The sequence below is a fragment of the Coffea arabica genome, chromosome 8e, assembly GCF_036785885.1.
Source record: "Coffea arabica cultivar ET-39 chromosome 8e, Coffea Arabica ET-39 HiFi, whole genome shotgun sequence".
Classification (NCBI taxonomy): Eukaryota; Viridiplantae; Streptophyta; class Magnoliopsida; order Gentianales; family Rubiaceae; genus Coffea; species Coffea arabica.
Genome location: NC_092324.1, coordinates 38,168,686 through 38,175,507, shown reverse-complemented (window position 1 = coordinate 38,175,507; position 6,822 = coordinate 38,168,686). Strand labels below are relative to the sequence as shown.

The window sequence follows — 6,822 nt, the reverse complement described above, 5'->3', positions numbered from 1 at the left end:
CTATTCCACCGATGTCTAACCATTGCGGTTTTTGCCTATTACTAGCATGGCACAGTAATTTGCATTTAGTAGCAAGAAAGTATCCTTACTTTTGCATTTCCATTTTTAACAGAAGATAGATTAGTAATTCGGGAGTTTGCCAGCTTGCTAGATGAATAAAGGCGGGTGCTGAGTGAGAATTCCCAATTTGCAATGAGTTTAATGCCTAGAGGTTCAGGAATGGAGCTGGTTGCTCGGAGTTTTCTCTACTCTGCAGCTAGACGAGGGTTTCTAGGTTGTGTATGAACCTCTGATAACCCCCAGGGTTTAAGTTTGTTCAGATGAGTACTCAAGAAAAAATGTAGCTTACTTTTCAGTAGGAATTGGAAGAGTAGGAGTCTTAGGGCTGTATCTAGGGTCAAAAAAGAGGTTTAACCGAAGCAGGAGTGCTAGTAGGAAAACATAATACATGAAAGAAGAGAATGCGATAAATGCAGAGTAGTTGGAATCTTGGGGCTCTATAGAGGCTCTAAAAATCAGGTTTGAAGATAGCAGTGCAAGTTTTTGAGATTGGGAGGAAAGATATGAGAGAGAGAGAGATATGCAGAGTAGTTGGAATCTTGGGGCTCCTTTAGGGCTCAAGAAATCAGGTCTGAGCACAGCATTACCAGTGCTGCAGGTTTGAAGGAAAGATAAGAATGTGAGAGAGAATGTTTTTTTTTTTTTTTTTTTTTTTTTTCGGGTGTTTTGTTTTGGGGGGTGGGAGGATGATAAATATTCTTACTTTGTGCAGATTTTCTACCTTAACATGAATGCCATGCCCTTGACTGCAAGTTTAAAACTCACTCACTCCATAGGTGCTTAGCTTATGTGACTTAAGTTTCATCATGTTTTCTATTCTGTTAGTAAACCTTCTGAAGCTGGAAAAGCTAATGTCACTTCCTCTAGCTGTAATAAATCTGCATCTTTTTTTTTTGGGTAGGTAAATAAAACGTTTATTGGTAGCTTCCAAAGTCTAAGCATTGAATGGTCATTTTTCTTGCTCATATATTTAGCATAAAGATTGAGTAGGAATGAAATTTTTTGATATCAATCACATTGGCATGTCAGCTTGCAGATTAAAAATGTTAGAATGCTTTGGTCTGATTATGACAGAATCAATTGACAAACAACAAAGGAAACCCTTATTGTGAAAATTATTATATGACTCCAATTTTGTAGCAGATGTTTCTGGAGAAACTAGTCAATTTGATGTCTGTTCAATGGATTCTTTTAGTTATGCTGGAGTCCTTGTGTCTGTATTTGAGTTCTTGCCTGATACACCTACTCTCGCTTTCAGCAACCAAGACCTGTGGCTTGCTCTTCTTGCAATTCGAATGGGCATGTAGACTGCAAGTGGTGCAATGGTACTGGTTTCTTCATTATTGGTGACAACATGTTGTGTCAAGTACCATCACGGAATACTAGCTGCGTTATCTGTGCAGGAAAGGTAATTTATGGATTCTGAGATCTGAATATGCTGACTTTTAGATAATGTAATTGTATTTTGTGCTTCCAAAATCAATTATCACCTTACAGAATGTTCATCCTCGTGTTTCAGGGTTCCATGCGCTGCTCTGATTGTAAAGGAACAGGCTATCGTGCGAAGTGGTTGGGGGAGCCTCCCATTGCCAAGTAGTATGGCATGATTTTTGGCTGGTAAACAATGCAACAATGCTAAGCAGCTGTAGAAATGGCTGCTACCATTACAAGAATTCAGTATACTGGTTGGAAGATGGGTTTTAACAGGAATCTCATTTAACTTTTGATTCTTTCATAGAATACATGGCAGTTGACAGAAGGGCCTTAAATAATTTGATTATTGACTTTACAGTTTTAACAACATATATGTTTATAGGAATGAGTCCTATATATCTCATATGATGGTGATTACAGTTACTTTTACGTAGTGTTTTCTCTCCTCCCGTTCATTAGAGAAGAAAAAAACTATCTCTGTATATCATGTACATCAATAGAAGAAATTAAAGAACTTAAAATCTTCCCCTATTCTTGTTCATAATAAGCATATTTCTTAATGGGATAATTTTTTTGTTGGGGGGGGGGGGGGGGGGTGGGGGTGGGGTTGGGGTGTTCGTGACAGTGTATTATACTTTCCCTCGAATTTTCTTGGAAAAGATTTATTTCATACGCTACATCTATGTATCGATCTTTTTTTTAAATCAATTTAAAAAGAAGGATTATGTGCTCATAAATATATGCCATTTCAGTTTTGGCTGAAAAGTAATTGCTTGGGCGATCAAACCAGCCTTTTTCGGGTTTTGAGTTCAAATATAGTTGTGTGAAGCTATCATATATACATTCTAGAATATACAAAACAAACAACTCATTATTTTTCCCACAAACAAATCATAATAATGAATTTGCATCAATTCCATTTTGAATTATATCAAACACAAATAGGTAATCGATAAAATAAAAGTTGTTATTCTTCAATAATTGTACGAGCTGATTGATAAGTCTTTTAGGAAACTAATTAATAACTCAGACATTGTTGATATTGAAACCAGGCGAAATTATCTGTTTATAAAGTAATTACTGAATAGATGGGGGCTCTTTGAAAAAAAGGAACAGAATAGATAGGGGAATAATATGGTACAAAAGCTATTGGGCGAATTTCTAAGAATATTGTTAAAATTGAAAAAGTTCAAAAAATTGGGGGTATTCGAGAGGGGGTTCTGGTTTAAGGATCGCCGCATTTTAGGTAAGCGGCTATGAATAAAATTAGAATTAATTTGTATTTATTTTTAGTTGCTGTGATTTTGTATAATTTCTTCAATTTTTTTTCCTCCAAGCTTTCGCTGCTCATCAGATGAGCGGCAAAAGGTTGCCGACACCGACAAACCTGACGACGACTTGACAGGACGTCAGGACTACTTTTTGACTTTTCCTGCTGAGATCCAAATTATTTGCCTCATACGGACAGGAGGCCCAAGGTGACTTTTTATGCAAATTTGATTTGCGGCGTCAAAATTTTTTATTTTTTTCCACCGTTGTGATGTGATCAACGGATGTTATCGGCCAAAATATTTTCTTTTAAAGTGAAAAGGCTTGATTTGGCAAAAATTAATTTTTTTAACTGAAAAAGAATATTTTTAAAATAAAACCGCAAATCTCGATTGCGGCGACAGTTTTTACACCGTCAATACCACCTACCCAACATATCCAATGGTTGTCACTGATGCTCTTATTATTTCTTTATAAAAAAAGCAAACGGCCATGCACTAATTTTTTTTTAAAACTAAACTAATCAAAGTTCAGTATTTAGTCAAAAACAATTTGTAGTCAAAGCAGTACTACAATTATTTGTTTGCCGACAATAACTATTCTGTCCCATTTTCACGGATAACCTTAACTTTTCTCTCTTTTCTATATATTTACTTGAGAAAACCCACTTCCTTCACGACTTTTCTCTTTCTGGTGTGATCCTCATCTTCTTTTTCATTGTTTTCACAAATTTTTCTTGTATTTTTCTCTTTCTGGTGGTCCTCATCTCATATTTCTCCTAGATTTTCGAGGATAACTGATCGATTAAGACGAGGATTCAGGAAAGCAACATTACAATTTGAGGGGTGGATCGGAAAGAAATTTTATAAAGAAACGATATATCATTGACAAGGTTAGTTTATTTAATAATTTTGTTAATAATAATTTTATAATATTTGCAGTTATGTTGAGTTCTAAATATTATGCTGCTTTACATTTATTTAATTTTGGAATGAGATATTTATTTATAGTTTGCAGTAATCTTTTATTTATGATTTGCAATAGTCTTTTATTTATGATTTATTTAAGGTTTGCTGTAGTCTTTTAGACGAATTAATAATGAATACTAATAGTAAAATATACTATTAAATGATTATTTATTGATATTAATGGTCAGATGAATAAAAGGTGATAGTTTTTAAGATTTAATAGTCGTTGACAGGCGAATTAATATTTACATTTAAGATTATTTAATTGTCAGATGATAAGGTTAGTCTTTTATGGTTATTAAAGAAGTTTTTTTTAAAGATTATTTGTTGACGGATTTTAGAAATAATTTTATAGAGGTAGTAGTCTTTTAGGCGAATGAGAAATAAAAGGTAAATAATGGTAAATGTTAAATAGTAAATAGTAAATAGTAAGTGGTAAATAATAAGTGGTAAATGGTAAATGATAAATGGTAAATGTTAAATAGTAAATAGTAAATAGTAAATAATAAGTGGTAAATGGTAAATGATAAATGATAAATAGTAAAAAGTAAGTGGTATTGTAAAAGCGATTTTTTAAGAATATTGTCAAAATTGAAAAAGTTCAGAAAATTGGGGCTATGTGGGATAGGGGGGAGATTGCTAAATAAGCGGTCGCCGCAATTGAGAGGTGAGGCTACTAATAAAAAGAGTTTTAATTTTCATTTATTTTGGTTTGATTTTTTTTTAAAAAAAAAAACGCTTCGCTGCTCATGAAGCGGCGAAGCTTTTGTCTTTATGTGTCGCCGCTCATTTTGATGAGCGGCGATACATTCTTGTTTTTTTTTTTCGAAGCATTCTTCATACCTTTTATTATTTCATATGTAATTGTTAATAAGTTATTTAATGTTTAATAAAAGGTAGCGCGACCAATTTTTTTCTTACCGTTTAAGGCCCGTAACCTTAAATACGCGTAATTAGGTTTTACGTTTTACATGAAATACTAATTTTCAAATTACAATGTAACACTTTTCAAATTAAAATTATTAAATCATACTACTAAATTTCTATTATAAACTAAAATTATCAAAAATTTAAAATATGATATTAGAATAATGTTAAATTTATAAATTAAGATGATAATCGAGTATGCTATTAAATTACTAATTTTATTTACCTAAGTCATAGTTTTAAATTTTATAATATTATTATCGCAATCAATAATGATAAATAATACAATATTTATAGAATATAATAATTAGTATATAAACTTAAATAAAAATTAGAGTTTAGGGTTTAAATAATTGGTATGTTATTAAAAACACTCTAAAATTTACCTAAGTCATATTTTTGAAACTTTTAATGGTAATGCTAAATTGAATAATGATAAATAATGCAACATTAAACAATATTTATAGAATGTAATAATTAGCAATAAAATGAGAGTTTCGATAATTATTTGAAAAAAAATATTTTTAAAATCACCCATCAACAAGCCTCTTGTCCTTATCTCGCAGGGTATTAGAACAATCACATTTCCAATGAATTCTTTCATGTGGTAGATGTCGTCCTAATTGTAATCGTTGGGACCTCCGAGGCAATACATGAACTTGTTCAGGTGTTTGATCATCGTCATCATTAACGGAGGGATGGAATACCGAAGTTTGACCGCATCTAGAACAAGAACCATGTATAGGCGCTGTGAAAGAAGCACTAATGGGAACACTGTCGTCGTTCATATGCAAAGCAGGTGAGAAATCAGCCGAGATCCCTAGGAAATGGTGCATTTGGTCAAGATTATCCTAAAACTGAATTTTTGGACACATCGTTGTAGCAAGCATTGTAAACGACGGTACAGCAGCAAATGTATAGCCAAATACAGGTATGGGAGTAGGTGTGTCACTGAAATGACCTCCAAAAGCTGGCACAGTAAGAGGTGTAAAAAAAGCTTCATTATGAGAAAAGTGTGTGCCAATAGGTGGATCATAACCGGATAGTGATGAAGTTTGCGTTATATCTTCGTCCGGCACATGAATAGCATGAGTGGAGATGCTCCCTCTGTGACATCTAACTGCTTGTTTCCTACCACAGACTTCCCTAGGTAGATGCTGAACAGGCATCTGAAAAAGGGCAGCAGAAGAGGCAGATTGACCAACATCTTGACGGTCGAATGGACCAACTACTATTTTATGTCCTAGATTCAGGTACAGTAATGTCCCAAATGCCTCCTCACGAATGGCTGTTAGTCCCCAATGATCACACTGTGTTGGATTTGCGGGATTGAGATACATCCCACAGATCGAACCGATCTGAGACATCAAATCAACCTAACAAAAAGAGAAATTTGTATATTGTAGTCATATTATATGTTAATAAATAAACATGTAATGAGATTTGATTACATAAAAAGGGAAAGTGTTTAATAATTTACCAAGTAATCGAACTGTCTCCCATCTGGCAGATGAGCATCATCTACTGCTTGCCATGAAACAGGAGGTGCTATATAGCGTACAGTAATGTTCTGGTACCATACAATGTACTCATCTGAAGGCATTAATGGATCGCTACGATATTCACCAACAACTGATTGAGTATAATGTTTCCAATATTGCACCCAATGACTATGGTACTGGGCCCAATCCTTTCCGGAACGGCCTGAGCGATCTAAATAATGTAATTTCTTATCCGTGTCTGTGTCAACGGAGGCAGGTATCGGTTGAAATAACCCAAATTGTCGTAGTACCCATTGTGAAAAGTGAAATTCCACAATCTCCCAATATATCAACGAAACTACTGACCGCCATATGTACTGTTCGACTGAGCAATAAGCAGGGAGCTGTGCAACAAGGTCGGTAGAATACCGCTCCCAGATAAACTATGATAATAAATTTGTTCAACTAAGTGCGATTGTAAATACATATTGAGAGTTTGCTATCAAAATTGTATATTAGTTTGAGTATCTCGCCGACTCCCATCTTGGTGAGTACATCACAAAATAATGAGACGACATGCGATGACACGTATTTAGTCGTATGTTCTCCTACCCAACGACCACCTCTGGAAAAATTATCACCTTGTACAGCAGGAAAGAAGACGGTCGAACGAATCTTGGGCA

At 34.2% G+C, this 6,822-nt stretch overlaps 1 long non-coding RNA gene across 1 annotated transcript; it reads left to right on the top strand.

Moving 5' to 3' along the window:
• The first annotated feature begins 3,320 nt into the window (after positions 1-3,320).
• Positions 3,321-6,133, top strand: LOC140013089 (uncharacterized). Its single transcript, XR_011820166.1, has 2 exons — positions 3,321-3,655; positions 5,225-6,133. It is a non-coding gene; the product is annotated as an uncharacterized lncRNA (long non-coding RNA).
• Positions 6,134-6,822: the final 689 nt, after the last annotated feature.